This window comes from Pinus tabuliformis, chromosome 7, assembly GCF_031772625.1.
Source record: "Pinus tabuliformis cultivar Carrire ecotype Pingquan chromosome 7, CPIR1, whole genome shotgun sequence".
Classification (NCBI taxonomy): domain Eukaryota; kingdom Viridiplantae; phylum Streptophyta; class Pinopsida; order Pinales; family Pinaceae; genus Pinus; species Pinus tabuliformis.
Window position 1 is genome coordinate 1,515,320,747 of NC_142293.1, and position 16,031 is coordinate 1,515,336,777.

Here is a 16,031-nt window from a genome sequence, read left to right on the forward strand (position 1 = left end):
AAGAAGCCTAAAACAAAATGTAGGGATACTCAAAAGATCCCTGTCATGGGTCTAAGAAGGAGTACTAGAATCAACTCAACAAAGGTATTACTCTCAAAAAGAATAGAGCATGTTGATGAAGAAATAGAAGAAAATTCAAAGGAAAAAGAAGATTCAAGAATTTCTCGGAGAACATCTCCAAGAGTTTCATCACCAAGGGTTTCATCACCAACTTTCACCTTGCCTGCTCAGAGTCCAGGTCGAAGAACGCCAAAAATTGATCCTGTGCAACACGAGATTTATGATTATATCAAATCCCTAGAGAAAAGGGATGCAACAAAAACATCAATTCCAATTCAAAGGGAAGAAGAAGTCTAGTTTAATGAACCACAAGAACCTCTAGTAATCAATGTATTAAAACAAGAAATCTTCAAACTGGAGACATTAAACAAGTACATTAAAAATGAAAATCAAGCCTTGAAAGAAAAGAATGAAATCCAAATAGCTAAGACTGACAACCTCCTTTTACATCTAAGTTTTTGGTTTAAGAAGAAGAAAAATAGGGCTTTACAGAGACATGTTATAAGCTTGAAATACAAGATCCTCATGAGAAAACAAAGGATAGCAATGACTAATAAGAAAGTGAAAAGGATGAAGTTAGATGTACTCGCAGAAGTGTCCAAGCAAATGCAACACTTAAACAAAGATATAAATTTTGTGTTTTGCAAGAAGACATACAAAATCTTCAGTGTGGGGGAATGTAGAGTTTCATGATTGTTTTGTTTTGACACCCTTTTTCCTCCATTTTCCTCTTTTCATCATTGCTATCAACTCAATAAAAGCAGTAAAACCATAGATTTTGATAAGGTAAAAACTCTCATATGTCTTATTTTTCATATTCATTAATGTACCTTATTATTATGTTAAATATTGCATTAGCTACATAATTAACATGATTCTACAACTATTTTACAAATCTGCATTTATCTCCATGGTTTGCGGGGTTCTAGTGCGCCAACTATTATAGACATATTTGGGCACTGCAACCCCAATCACATATGTCCATAAACCAAGGGCTTCTAAGACCATAAAAGTGTTGTTTCATACCCTAAAGGAACAAGGTCAGTTGATTACATCATTTCCTAGAAGTTCTCCTTGAAAAACTGCCCAGAACTGGTCAAAACTGGACCATCTCACCCGCTCCATGGTCAGGGTGCGATGCATCTCACCTATTACACACGAGGGGTGTGATGCATACTAAAAATCCCTTCTATAGGGTGTGATGAGTGAGAGCAGACAAATGGAAGAGACAGTTTGCTAGGTGGAAACCTAAAGAATCTTCTAGAAACTGCTCATTTAACACTTCCCTCTCTGAATTCACCCAAGGATGAGTAAGAGATCATGAAATCTCCAAGTGGAACCAAGAACTATCAGATAAATGACACTAATCAAAATCCCATAAGCTGACTCACCCACCTACAAATATCTATATATGGATCCCTCATTCTAGAGATCCAAAGACTGGAATTTTGTATTTTGTAAGGAAGTGATGTTGGTTTCTCTGTGAAACATCATAGTGTTGGGTGATCTAGCTTTGCATGAGGTGAAGAGGGCTTTCATGCTGGGAGGATGGCGCTGGGTCAGACCACTAGGTTGTAATCCTCTCTTCTACTACTTTTATCAATAAAGCTATTTGAGTTTTCCTCCATATGCTTGTATATTTCTGAATCTTGTATTGGTGTATGCATTTGTATGGTCAATATACATCTGATCCTATATTGTTTATGGTTATAGATCTCTATGCTTTGATGGTATTATGCTGCTTTCACTCTACAGGTGTTCTTTGAAGTGGGAAAAGTGAGGAAAGAGTGGCAAAGCTCTGTCAAAGGAGGGAGGAAACAAGCAAGGAGCCAAGTGAAAGACTAAGGTTGGTACTCTCTACTTCTCTCTTATCTATCTCTCATAAAGGAAGACACAAGTAACTTTAGTTTGTTTGTTTCTAAGATAGCTACCCATCTTAGTGGGACTAGTAGCTCTGAATGGACACTATTTTTCTGGTAACACCAACGAATCAAGGAAGCACATGGGCTGTTGAGGATTGATCCCCTAATGGATCTCCTCCTATTCGCTCGAACCAATTCACTGAGGGAATCACATAGTGGCGCAGTCAAAGGCACATGTCTAACACGCAGCAGTAGAAGTTCGAATGCATCACATTTCTCTGATTTTCTTTCCAAATAGAAAATCGTCGAGATAATGCTTTTACTATTTAAGTTTCGAATTTGAATAAGGATTGATTAAAAGACATGTAGGCATATAAGTCTCAAACTTTTGAGCACACATTTTATATATAAATATTTATCCTCTGTAAAGGATAACAAGCAAGTAATAGTTAATCTTTGAAGAAATTGTGAGAAATATATCTTTTGTTCTCATATTGAATTAAAGTTACATTTCTATTATTGGATGTGTATTTGAGCGTGATTTACACCTACTCTATGTGGAGGTCCCCTGTAGACAGTCGAGGTTAAGTTTCTTTCATTTTATCACTTTCTGTTATCACATTGTCATTTCTTTCTAGCTTAGTTTACTTAAATCACTATTTTATCATTTCGTTATAACTCAATTAAATCTCGTTATTTTGTTTGCATTTGAATTTCTTTCTAGTTGTTTAATGGTTTAGTTTCTTCAATGCTTTTCACTTAATTACAGTCAATGTTAAAAGATTGTTTTCATGATTTTAGAATTAGAACTTGTATATACTTTGTAGTGAGTGTTAAAAGATTTTCCTCATGTTTTTTAGAATCAAAATTTGTATATACTTTGCAGACAAATTTTAAAGGATCATTTTATTGCTCCTAGAATCATTTGAATCTCAATACTATGTTTTATTGCAGCAAGGTCTTTAGGTTAGGTTCGTAATTTTAGAATGATTAACATAAGATGTTTTAGAATGATACTCAATATAGATATAACTTGGTGGATTAGTTTAACAATAGCTCTACTTCCATTCATTAATTTGTAGAAATCTAACTCTAATTTAATGCTTACAAATAGGAACCTGGATAACAACGAAAATCCCAATAACAAATACAACCATCATCTTATAAATTAAAAGAAAAGCTTCTAGCATATATAATGCACTTGCACTTCATAAGTTTACCAACTTCGGTCAATAATTTATGCTTGCAATTTAAGAACATTAAAATGACCAAACCTTAATGATTGACTATGTAAATGGTAAATAGTATTAATGAGAGATAGGCTTAAGAAAATACAACCCGATTTGGCATACTAGTTGTATCGTTGAAAACCTGAAATTTATCTCTATTCTCAACATGTCTACTATAATCAAATTCAATTGTTTTATATACAAAATAGAAATAGCTTGTTGGACTCGTGAGGAGAACAAGGAGAAAATGGTAGGACCCGATCAGGGGGAAACCAAAGTATCATCCACAACAGGGTATATTTATATAGTTAAGAACATAATATATGTTATGTAGGAGGAAATATAAAGCCCAACCCACGATTCTTCTCCTAATGGTTGTTGAAAGTGTTAGAAGAAAAACAAATAATAGAATAAAGTATTTGAAAGGAATTAACAAGTGCTTTCCACTACAGTAAGAACAAGCTACAATACAAGTCTTGAATGATATCAATGTGTGGGTCCTATCTTTTCCATTTAAATTACGCAGAGAAAGGGTGTATATACTGTAGTAATTTTTAGAATTGGTGATACGTAGAAAAATTGAGCCTGTATCTTATACTAAAAACCCAATATGACTGAATTTGCTTAAGAGTGAGGAGGGACTGAGTCAAGCTCCAATGGTCTAGAGGTACTTAACCTCTTTTCGAAACTAAACATTCCAAAAAAAAAGGGAATCCTAACTATCATACTTTATTAAGAGAAATTGTTTTTGGGTGAAACCTTTTGTAGAAACGTAGATAAATTATGAAAATAGAATAGTTCGACTTCCATATTGAAGCTAGATATTTCTCTATGGATGTAATGAAAGAACAATCAATAAATATAATTATCTATACCCATATAATTTTAGACACAACAACAACAAAAGTAGAAGCAATTTGAATGTTTTATATCATACATATCCCATAAATAATTTAAATCCAGTAAGATTAACTTGTGTTCTACTTCTCTGGAAAAGGCATCGCCATTGATTTTAATTACGAAGGAAAAAAATAACAAAAACAATATCGAGTTGTTTAGAAATTAGTACAACAAGCCATTGCGGCATGTGATTTATACTACAAAATCCTCCATGGAATTCATTATAAATAACCTTCTTAAATATTTTCAAATAAACCATAGTGTTCATTATGGATAATAACCTCAAAATTGACAGAAAGTGAGAGGTATGTTAGGGTTATAAATTGATTAACAAAATCTCCCAATGGGAAACCCTCATAGGTTTTATAAGAGGGTAAACTATTAATTACAACACCGATGAAGTGTATAACTTCTCTATTCTGAAAATTATACAAGTAACAACTATTGATACGGTGGGGCAGATAAATCAGAGAAATTTTTTTCCCACAAAACAATCTTTCTACTAAAGGATGGTCAACATAGCATTACAAATAAAAAGAAAAATCCCTCTTTACACTGAGAGTGGAAGAGAACACGCAAAATATCCATTGTGCTTGAGAAGACATGCAAGAAGCCGAAAGGATTGTGTAGCATAAACCGACCTGTATCATAGGAAGATGCAGTGGGAAAACAATTCCTTTGTTCCTTGAGAACCCTGAAATAACTCAACGCACACATACTTGTAACAAAAAAAAGGAGAGGGCGTGTGATTAATGACAATATTTTGGGAGTGAACGCATCAATATTTTAACAAATAACAATGAAAAACAAAAGGAATTTCTATGGACTAATGACTATGGTACCTATAGCGGGGATGACCCCACATAGTTTCACTCGTCACATTATAAGATTTTTATCGTTAGGCCTGAAGGAACCAACTAAGGTTGAAAACTTCGTCTATTAGCAAGACAGAGGAAGACAATAAAAAAAACAACATATCACTGAATACTATGCATTAGATTGCTGTGAGTTACTTCCTAAGACTAAACTAGAGGGCATGAGGATGTTGCCAGCCCTATACACAACTAGACACCAAGGAAAACTATACATACATACATACATATACATATACATATACATATACATATACATATACATATACATATACATATATATATATATATAAAGAACCCTATAAAGAAAAAGAAATTTCCCAATAACCATAGAGGAAATGAACAAATCCTTTAAAAGAAAAAAATTATATAAATTATACCTATTATGTTATCCAAGTGCAACTCCTCTCCGATGGAAAGTGATTCAACCCTATGGAATGCAATACAGACACTCTACACTCATGAAGAGAGGTGAAGGCCAAGAAATCAACATAAAATTGATTTCATTCATAGTCATATGAAAATTGATGTAAGCCAAATTCAAATGATACAAATCGAATTAAGAGAAAAAAAAAACTAGAACCTGTAGAAGTTCTCACTGTAGATTAATCTGATTATGCAATGTACTAAAGCAAAATACTTAATCTACTTCTACAATCAAACTTGCGGAAGCTTAATCGATTTGAGCAAGATCAAATAGAACACATATAATAGAGAAGAAGAATCAATCACACATGAAATATAGAAGAATACTCTGGGGAAAGCCTCAGCTAAAAACCCCGTTATCTGTATTATCATACAAGTAGAAATATCTTAGGATTACACAAAGCTTTAGCTCTCACAGCTATCCAGCACTCAGTACAATTCCTCTCACTGCTCATAGACAGACTAAACAACTCATATGCCTTTCCCTCTATCCTCCAAGCCTCCTATTTCCTTGTGCTGTTTTCCCTAGGTGCTCCTGCTGTAACCTTGTGTGACACTAGTTTCACACACTGCTCCAACACACTGTAAAACTGCGCAAATCTCAATGAATGAATTTCTTCTGCATGCAAGAGTTTTTTATAGGAAAATTCTTGCAACTAATAGTACATTATCCCTGCCTTTAATCTCAACTGGGCCTTTGTCTGAATTGACATGCATGATTTATTTATGAGAGAATATTTAGTTATCTGGAGTACACTAGTTTCATACATGCATGTATTAACTGACTGAACTCACAATTAGTTCCACAAATTGTTCGGAACTAATCTAACTAGACTTAACTCAGTTAACTGAGCTAACTAATTACAACTCAAATACAACTCATCCTTATATCCTTAATTAAGGGATAACTTCCTCAATCAAAGAGATAACTGTTGCATGTCTTCACAAATACTTCATGTTTGAATTTCTCCAACTAATTAACTTAGGATGAATTAATTAATTATTTTTCAAACAGTTGGTGAGTATAAATTCGAATTTTAATTCTCAATTTTAATTCAAGGAAAAATTAAAATTGGAATATATCTTGAAATGCTATCTATAGCAATGCTAATTTTAGCATTTCTATTTTTAGCATTTCTTGTTGCTATTTTCAACACTCCCTCTCAATAAGAAAGGGATTATCTGCCACCCCGATCTTGTCTCTATGCAACTCGAATTTACACTTTGACAATGCCTTAGTCAAAATGTCAGCATCTTGCTCCTTAGTTGAAATATACTGCAACAACATGATCCTCCTCGCCACACAGTCTCTAAGATGATGATTCCAAATGTCGATATGCTTGGACCTGTCATGAAATACTGGATTCTCAGAGAGTTTGATACAACTCTAATTATCACAATAGATCACAGTTAGATCCATCCTATGATAAAACAAACCAACTAGAATTTTCCGCATCCAAATGGCCTCACATGCTGCCTGACTTGCAGCCATGTATTCAACCTCTATTGAGCTGAGTGAAACTGACCTCTGTTTCATGTTGTACCAAGAAAATGCAGTTGAACCAAGGTTGAAAATTCCTCCTAATATTCTCTTCCGATCTGATGGACTCCCTGCCCAATCTGCATCTGTGAAGCCCTGTAGCTTCACTCTTTCGGACCATCTGTACCATAATCCATACTAAGATGTGCCTCTGAGGTATCTCAAAACATGCTTTGCTGCCTTCCAAAACAACTTGGTAAGTTGAACCATAGCTTGACTCAGCTGATTCACTGCATAGCACAAATTTGGTCGTGTGTTCAATAAGTACATCAGTGAACCCATGAGCTGCCGATACACAGTAGCTTCTACTACTTCTCTTGAAGTAGCATCCTCCTTCCACCAGTTACATGCTAGAGGAGTCTGCATGGGCTTGCACTTCTCCATGTGGAATCTTCTGAGTATCTCATTGGCATACTTACCTTGAGACACAAACACTTCCCCATCCTTCTGCCACACTTCCATTCCTAGAAAGTAGTGCATGAGACCCATGTCTTTCATCTTGAACTTGCTTACAAGGTCCTCCTTGTAAGACATGATCAACTGATCATCACCTGTCAATATCAGATCATCAAAATAAAGAACAATGATCAACTACTTACCTTCTACCATGATGTGGTATAGGTTCGCATCTGCTTCACTCTTAGTGAAGCCCAACCCGGTGAAGTAGTTGTCGATCCTGGTGTACCGAGCATGAGGTGCTTGCTTCAACCTGTACAAAGCTCTCTTGAGTTGGGACACATGTGACTCACGATCGAAGGTCTCAAAACCTTCCGGCTACTCTATGTACACCTCCTCCTCAATCTTGCCATTGAGGAATGCAGTCTTCACATCCATTTGATGGATCTTCCAACCCATTTGTGCTGATAGTGCCAACATCGATCTAATAGATGAGTACCTTGCTACAGGAGCAAAAGTCTCATCATAGTCGATCCCCTCGACATGTGAGAAACCATGGGCAACAAACCTTGCCTTATGTTTCTCCACACCACTATCAGTAGCTTGCTTTACCTTGTAAAGCCAATGGGAACTCATAATTGACTTGTTCTCCGGTCTTGGAACTACATCCCAAACACTATTCCGAACTATGGAGTCATACTCCTCCACCATAGCATCAACCCAAATCAGCTACTACACTGCTTATTCAAAGGAAGATGGATCGGTCTAAACACATTCCCCAACAAGGACCATGTATCCAGTGTACCTATTAGGTGACCTCCTCTATTTTCGCTGAGAATATGGTTCTCCCACATTCTCTCTCGCATCCGACAACAATCTGTCAGCTTCTCTCGTTCGCTTCCACCCATATCTGGAAGACTCTGCTTGAGTGGATGTCTTCACTCCTGGAACCTATGCATGCAGTTGCTCCACATTAGTTTGAGGCTCCTCCTCCTTAGGAACCAAAAGTTCCTCCACAACCTGTAGTTGGAGTTCCCTCTCAAGGGAAACTCGCATGGGCTTCTACTCATCAAACTTAAGATCAATGTGAACCAATGTCCCCTGACTAGTAGGAAAATACACCCGATAGTTGTGGGGTGTATCAGTATACCCCACAAGTATCCCCAACTCAGCTGTCGGCTCAAGCTTCTTCCAGGCATCCTTGGTCACATGGAAATAAACCAATGAGCCAAAGATCCTGAAGTGACCCACATCTGGTCTCTTCCTGGAGAAAGCTTCCTCTAGTATCTTCATCCCAAGTATGTGATGCGGGCTTCTATTCTGCAAATAGATCATTGTATTGCATGCCTCAGCCCACAAATGAAGTGGTAGGCCTTGGTCATGCAGCATCACCCGAGCTGCCCCCATAATCATTATGTTATTCTTCTCAGCTACCCCATTCTGCTGTGGGTTATGAGGTGCCGTCAACTCCCATTTAATTCCTTCTACTGAATAGAAGTCCTTAAACTCTTGAGAGACATACTCTCCACCATTGTCGCTTCTCAAGGCCCTGATCTTCTTCCCTGATTCTTTCTCAACCAAAGCTTTGAACTCACAAAACTTTGATAAGGTTTGATCCTTCTTCTGCATGAAATAAGATCCATCATTTACGAGAAAAATCATCAATGAAAATCACATTATATCTTTGTTTAACGGTGGAGGCTGTCGAGAATGGTCCACACACATCTGTATGAACTCGCTCCAAGATTGCTTCAGCTCAACTGTCTTGATCATGAAAGGAATATTTTGCATACTTACCCAAGGTACAACCTTTGCATGTGCCCACTTGCTCAAGTTTACCTTTGGGAAGTCCAGTAGAAATTTGCTGCATTACCTTCAAGGCCCCACGATGCAAGTGGCCCAACCTCCTATGCCATAACTCACCAATATCTTGGCTTTGCACCAATTCTGCTTTGGAACTCAATGCAACATAGTCATCTACCTCTAGGTTGTAGAGATTATTCACTCAAATCCTAATCCTCTTAGTTTGATCCATGGCTATGTGTCTCAGGAATGCCTTTCCTTTACTAAAGGCTACATCATAACCTCTATCTTCCAACATCATGACCGATACCAAGTTCTTCTTCAGTCCAAGCACATACTTTACTTCAGTCAAGGTGAGAGGAGCTCCATGCTCCCTCTGAAACACAACCGTACCTTCACCTAAAACACGGTACTTTCCATCATCGCCTATCTCTATGCGCATCTTGAGGTCTTTCTCCTCTAAGGTACTGAATAAACTCTTATCCCCAGTCATGTGGAATGAGGCTCCACTGTCCAAGTACCAAACACAACGCACCATCGATGAAACCATACATGCGATGAGGGTAAAATCCAAATCAAACTGACAGGCCAGTGCGTCACCTTCTAATCTCTTTGAGGATCCCTTCTTGGATTTCTTCAATGGAAAATTAGTTGCATAATGGCCCACCTCATGACAATTAAAGCATCTCACTTTAGATTTTTTAATCTTCTTCCCACCATGAGAATAACTTGATTGGGAATGGGAAGCATTCCATTTCCCTTTGCTTGCCTTACTGGCTAAGGCTAGATTTTCTTCATCATCCTGGTTAGATGAAGAACCATCTCTGGTGCTCCTCTTGATCTTCTCCTACATCAGATCCGACCACAGTCGTTCCCAATCTGACAGTTTCTCTCTACCATTCAATGAGTCATGGTAGCTATGCCAGCTCTTAGGAATACCGAGGAGAGTAAGACTCACCATATCATCATCGGCTATTGTTATTCCTACACTTCCAAGCTCATCTTTGCAGGTGTTGAGCTTGTTCAAATATGTAGAAATAGTGTTTCCATTTTCACACTTAATTTTTTGAAACTTGTCCTTCAGCGCCAGTTTCCTATGGTCATTGTTGTTCTAATATAGGTCCTTCAATGTCTTCGACATTGAGAATGGAGTCTCCTTCCCATGGAGACTCGAGACAATATGGTCTTGAACTCCCTCCAGAATAATCCTCCTCGCCTTCGCCACACACTTCTTCCATTCCACCAATTCTTGGGCATTAGCTGCTGTTGGCTTGGGGATTTCTTAATCAATGAAATCCTTCAAACCATTGTCTTATAATACCACTTATGCTATATAATTTGAGCTGCCATCTAGTGCATAATCGAGTCTCAAGCCATTGAATGCCATTGGTGAACTTTGAGGTGTGATAAGAATTTGATTTTGTACCTACAATCAAGAAATTCAAACTTCAACTTTCTCTTCTTAGTATGTTGTTCATAGCTCTGATCACCTTTGCTCCGATACCATGTAGAAATTCTCATTGTAGATTAATCTGATTATGCAATGTACTAAAGCAAAATACTTAATCTACTTGTACAATAAAACTTGCAGAAACTTAATTGATTTGAGAAACATGAAATAGAACACATATAATAGAGAAGAATCAATCACACATGAAACACAGAATAATACTCTGGGGAAAGCCTCAGCTAAAAACCCCGATGTTTGTATTATCATACAAGTGGAAATATCTCAGGATTACACTAAGCTTTAGCTCTCACAGCTATCCAACTCTTAGTACAATCCCTCTCACTGCTCATAGACAGACTAGACAACTCATATGCCTTTCCCTCTATCCTCCAAGCCTCCTATTTATTTGTGTTGTTTTCCCTTGGTGTTCCTGCTGTAACCTTGTGTGACACTGGTCTCACACACTGCTCCAACACACTGTAAAACTATGCAAATCTCAAGGAATGAATTCCTTCTGCATGCAAGAGAATTTCGTATAGGAAAATTCTTGCAACTGATAGTACACTATCCCTGCCTTTAATATCAACTGGGCCTTTGTCTAAACTGACATGCATGAGTTATTTATGAGAGAATATTCAGTTATCTGGAGTACACTAGTTTCATGCATGCATGCATTAACTTACTGAACTCACAATCAGTTCCACAAACTATTTGGAACTAATCTACATGGACTTAACTCAATTAACTGAGCTAACTAATTACAACTCAAATAAAACTCATCCTTATCTCCTTAATTAAGGGATGACTTCCTCAATCATAGGGATAGTTGTTGCATGTCTTCACAAGGATTTCATGTTTGAATTTCTCCAACTAATTAACTCAGGATGAATTAATTAATTATTTTTCAAATAGCTGGTGAGACTAAATTCGAATTTTAATTCAAGGAAAAATTAAAATTGGAATATATCGTGAAATGCTATCTATAGCAATGCTAATTTTAGCATTTCTATTTTTACCATTTCTTGTTGCTATTTTCAACAAAACCTTACCATGAAGATATAGAGGTATGCCTTGAAGATTGCAATATTACTAGAAAGACAAGGACGAACGAGAGGTACAACAATAGTTGTGGAGATAACCTTTTCACCACCTGAATGGAAAATTTAGTCAGCGACAGTAAAAGTTAAGAAATTGTATTAAAAATGAGAAAAGTAATCAAGTAAACTACTTATATGCGTCATTCAGACGTTGAATATGGGTTTAGGAGGCCACGAAACTTGGTAAGCACACACAGTTGTAGGGATACCAACACCTCTCTTGGTGGAAATATGCAACCATGATACAGCTCAACCAGAGAAAGAACCCCAAACGGAAAGAGAAGGATGTGGATACATTAGCTTAGGGTTAGGAAAAAAATGATGGTCGTTGTTCGATGGGTATGACTAAATCTCCAACGTTCGTATATTATGAGGATTGACTACCATGTGAAGTTCACATGGGCTAGGAGGAGCTGGCTAACTACAATTCAAGCACAAAATCACCTCCACCCATTTAATAACACTTGCACATTCATAAACGATGTAAGTGGGGATTGCATAAATAAAATTGATAACCAATGTTTGTAGATAATCTAGTTAGTGTTAAAATTGGAAACCAAGACAAAACTTCATGTGGGTCATCTTATTCATGGCTGATAATATTTTTATTAGATTCCTCTCATCAAGAGGTGTAGGATTGATATAAATATCATCCAATTCCGATAAGTATTCATGGAGATATGAATTTATTTTGATTATGGAATTATTATCAAGCCGACCTACAACTCATGTAGGCTCAAAAGCCCAACAATGGCATCTATTCAAACACCAACGTTGTGTATAAATATAAGAGGAATTTTCCTCATTTTCACTCACTCTTCTCATCACATCTCTCTCTCTCTACTGCGCAAAAATGAGTCTCTTCTCTACTGTGCAGAAAGGGGTCTCTCTCTCACACATGTGAAGCCTGAAGCTGTTGAACCAGAAGATGCAACTACAGAAGCAAAGATTGACCTACGTGGCCTAGAATATCTCCTCCTTGGAACTACATTGTAGGCCCATCTGGATCTCCTCTGAAAGCCGCAACTTTTGGTGGTGGAATGAAGTCAATCCGACGAACGGTTTGCAAGATATCGACTGCCCTAGTTTGAAGCCAGAAATTGCTGAAACTGAAGCTGCAACTGCAGAAGTAAAGATTGACTTGCATGGCCTAGAAGATCTCCTCATCTGAATTGCGCTATAGGTTCATCTGAACCTTCTCTGGAAGCCACAATATTTGGTGGTGGAATGAAGTCCATCCGATGGTCGGTTTGTGAGATATCATCTGTCCTAGTTTGATAATAAAACCGCTAATGCTGATGTTGTTGATCTAGGGTTTGCTACTGCAACCATGATACAGCTCAACCAGAGAAAGAACCCCAAACGGAAAGAGAAGGATGTGGATACATTAGCTTAGGGTTAGGAAAAAAATGATGGTCGTTGTTCGATGGGTATGACTAAATCTCCAACGTTCGTATATTATGAGGATTGACTACCATGTGAAGTTCACATGGGCTAGGAGGAGCTGGCTAACTACAATTCAAGCACAAAATCCTAGGATGATCACCTCCACCCATTTAATAACACTTGCACATTCATAAACGATGTAAGTGGGGATTGCATAAATAAAATTGATAACCAATGTTTGTAGATAATCTAGTTAGTGTTAAAATTGGAAACCAAGACAAAACTTCATGTGGGTCATCTTATTCATGGCTGATAATATTTTTATTAGATTCCTCTCATCAAGAGGTGTAGGATTGATATAAATATCATCCAATTCCGATAAGTATTCATGGAGATATGAATTTATTTTGATTATGGAATTATTATCAAGCCGACCTACAACTCATGTAGGCTCAAAATCCCAACAGTGGCATCTATTCAAACACCAACGTTGTGTATAAATATAAGAGGAATTTTCCTCATTTTCACTCACTCTTCTCATCACATCTATCTCTCTACTGCGCAAAAATGAGTCTCTTCTCTACTGCGCAGAAAGGGGTCTCTCTCTCACACATGTGAAGCCGGAAGCTGTTGAACTTGAAGCTGCAACTACATAAGCAAAGATTGACCTATGTGGCCTAGAATATCTCCTCTTTGGAACTATGTTGTAGGTCCATCTGGATCTCCTCTGAAAGCCGCAACTTTTGGTGGTGGAATGAAGTCAATCCGACGAACGGTTTGCAAGATATCGACTGCCCTAGTTTGAAGCCAGAAATTGCTGAAACTGAAGCTGCAACTGCAGAAGTAAAGATTGACTTGCATGGCCTAGAAGACCTCCTCATCTAAACTGCGCTACAGGTTCATCTGAACCTCCTCTGGAAGCCACAATGTTTGGTGGTGGAATGAAGTCCATTCAATGGTCGGTTTGTGAGATATCGTCTGTCCTAGTTTGATAATAAAACCGCTAATGCTGATGTTGTTGATCTAGGGTTTGCTACTGCTGATATGAATCAGATTTATTGTACTATTTCTCTCTGCTGAATTATTTAATATAAAAGAAGATTTGTTCAAAGGGTTTCCCCACACATTGTGGGGTTTATCCTTGGCTAGCCGCCACATCTTGTGTCTCTTGTCTTGGCTTGTTTTCTGTCGATCATTTAATGTTCTATCTGCACTTTACTTTATGTACATGTGATTGCTAATCTGTGGAATATAATAAGAAAAAGAAGTAAACTGTTATAAGCATAGAACATACCATAACTTAACATGGTATCAGAGCTGAGGTGAAGACAAAGCCCGAGCAAGAGCAAGAGCAATCACCGAAGGGAAAATTGGCAAGGCTATCCTAAAAGAACCATGGGGTCCTCAACACTCTTTCCTGCCGAAGACAAGCTCTGTGAGAAAGATGACTATCACGCGTGGAAGATGTCTATCGATCTAACCCTAGAAGATCCAGGAGTGCTACATGGAACAAATGGAAACCGAAGAAGTCAAAATATAAGATCATCCGGGACTCTATCGACAAGCACTTGGTGGCCTACATCTTTGAACTGGACACCTCCAAGGAAATCTACAATAGATTGGGAAATGGCACTCATGACTCTTGGAGGATTACCATCCAAATGGTACGTGTTTAGGACTACTCTTCTAAACTATAATGTAATTTCTGGTTTCGAGGAATTAATGGCTAGATGCATTCAAGAAGAAACAAGGGAAGAAGAGCAAAAAATGCCCATGCCTAAAGGTCCTCCTACTACCTTTTCCTCTCATGCTAATAAAAGAAATATTTTCGGGACTAAATCAAAAGGAAAGGCTGGACCTAAGGGTGGAAGAAAAGGACGATGTTACATCTGCGATAAAGCAGGTCACTATGCAAGGGAGTGCCCTGATAGAAAGGACTCACACTGGGACGATGATCAAAATCCCTCTAATGGCAAATCAAAGGAATGACAAATTCAACAACAAATGTAAGAAGAGAGCTGGGGATCGAGGAAGAGGACAACCATTCAAGAAGGCTAGAAAGTCCAAGATGTATTAAATGCACCTGACCTCAAAAAGAACCTAGTGTCCATCTCGGCAATGGAAGATAAAGGCTACAAGGTAACCTTCAGCAATGGCGAGGTATGTATATGGAAAAATAATGTTAAAGATGCCTTTACTCTTGGGTTTAGTGTTGATTCATTATATCAGGTCGATGTAAGTCCGCTAGGTGTCATGTCTTGTGACACAACTCTTCAGTCCGAACTTTGGCATCAGAGGTTTGCCCACCTACATTACAAAGCTCTACCCGATGTAAGACAGATGGTAACAGGGATGCCTGAATTCCAAGTAGAGAAAGAAGGTGTATGTCCGGGATGTGCCGAAGGAAAGCTCAAAAGGGGACCATTCCCCTCAAGCCAAAGCAAGACCTCTGATATATTATAGTTGGTTCACTCACGCATATCTGAGGCTGGAATTAAGAGGGAGACTACTACACCACGTACTCTTGAGTAGAATGGTGTGGCGGGAAGGAAGAACTGCACGATTGTGGAAGCTGTCTAGGCCATGCTACATGATCAAAGACTTCCGAAGTTTCTATGGGCTGAAACTACAAACACTGCCATATAGCATTGGGTTCCAAGATTCCTAAAGAAAAGTTCACCAGTAAGAAACCTGATGTTTCTCATTTTAGAAATTTTGGAAGCCCTATATATTTTCATGTGCCGAAAGAGAAAAGAAATAAATTGGGTGCATCTGGAAAGAAGGGAATTTTCGTGGGCTATGGTGAAAATACTAAAGGCTATAGAATCTATGTAGCCGGTCAAAGGGAAGTCGTAATTAGTCATGATGTCACCTTTGACGAAGATATGGCTCTCAGCAAGGTGAACAATCTTTCGACTTTGAGGAGCTCTCAAGAAGCCGACACCAGGGAACCGAAAGAAAAGGATGATGAATCAATGCCTGATGTAGAAGAACCCATGGATCCGATTGA

General features: G+C 37.9%; 1 protein-coding gene across 4 annotated transcripts in view; it reads left to right on the forward strand.

The window, feature by feature from the left end:
* LOC149253596 (F-box only protein 6-like) overlaps nucleotides 1–16,031 on the forward strand; it is a 60,400-nt gene that overhangs the window by 25,935 nt on the left and 18,434 nt on the right. The window contains exon 2 of one of the 4 annotated variants that reach the window (XM_089459986.1): nucleotides 1,816–1,906. The exons of the other annotated variants lie outside the window; for them this stretch is intronic. The gene's annotated coding sequence lies outside the window, so the exon portion shown is untranslated. The remainder of the gene's footprint in view (nucleotides 1–1,815; nucleotides 1,907–16,031) is intronic. 4 annotated transcript variants of the gene reach the window in all.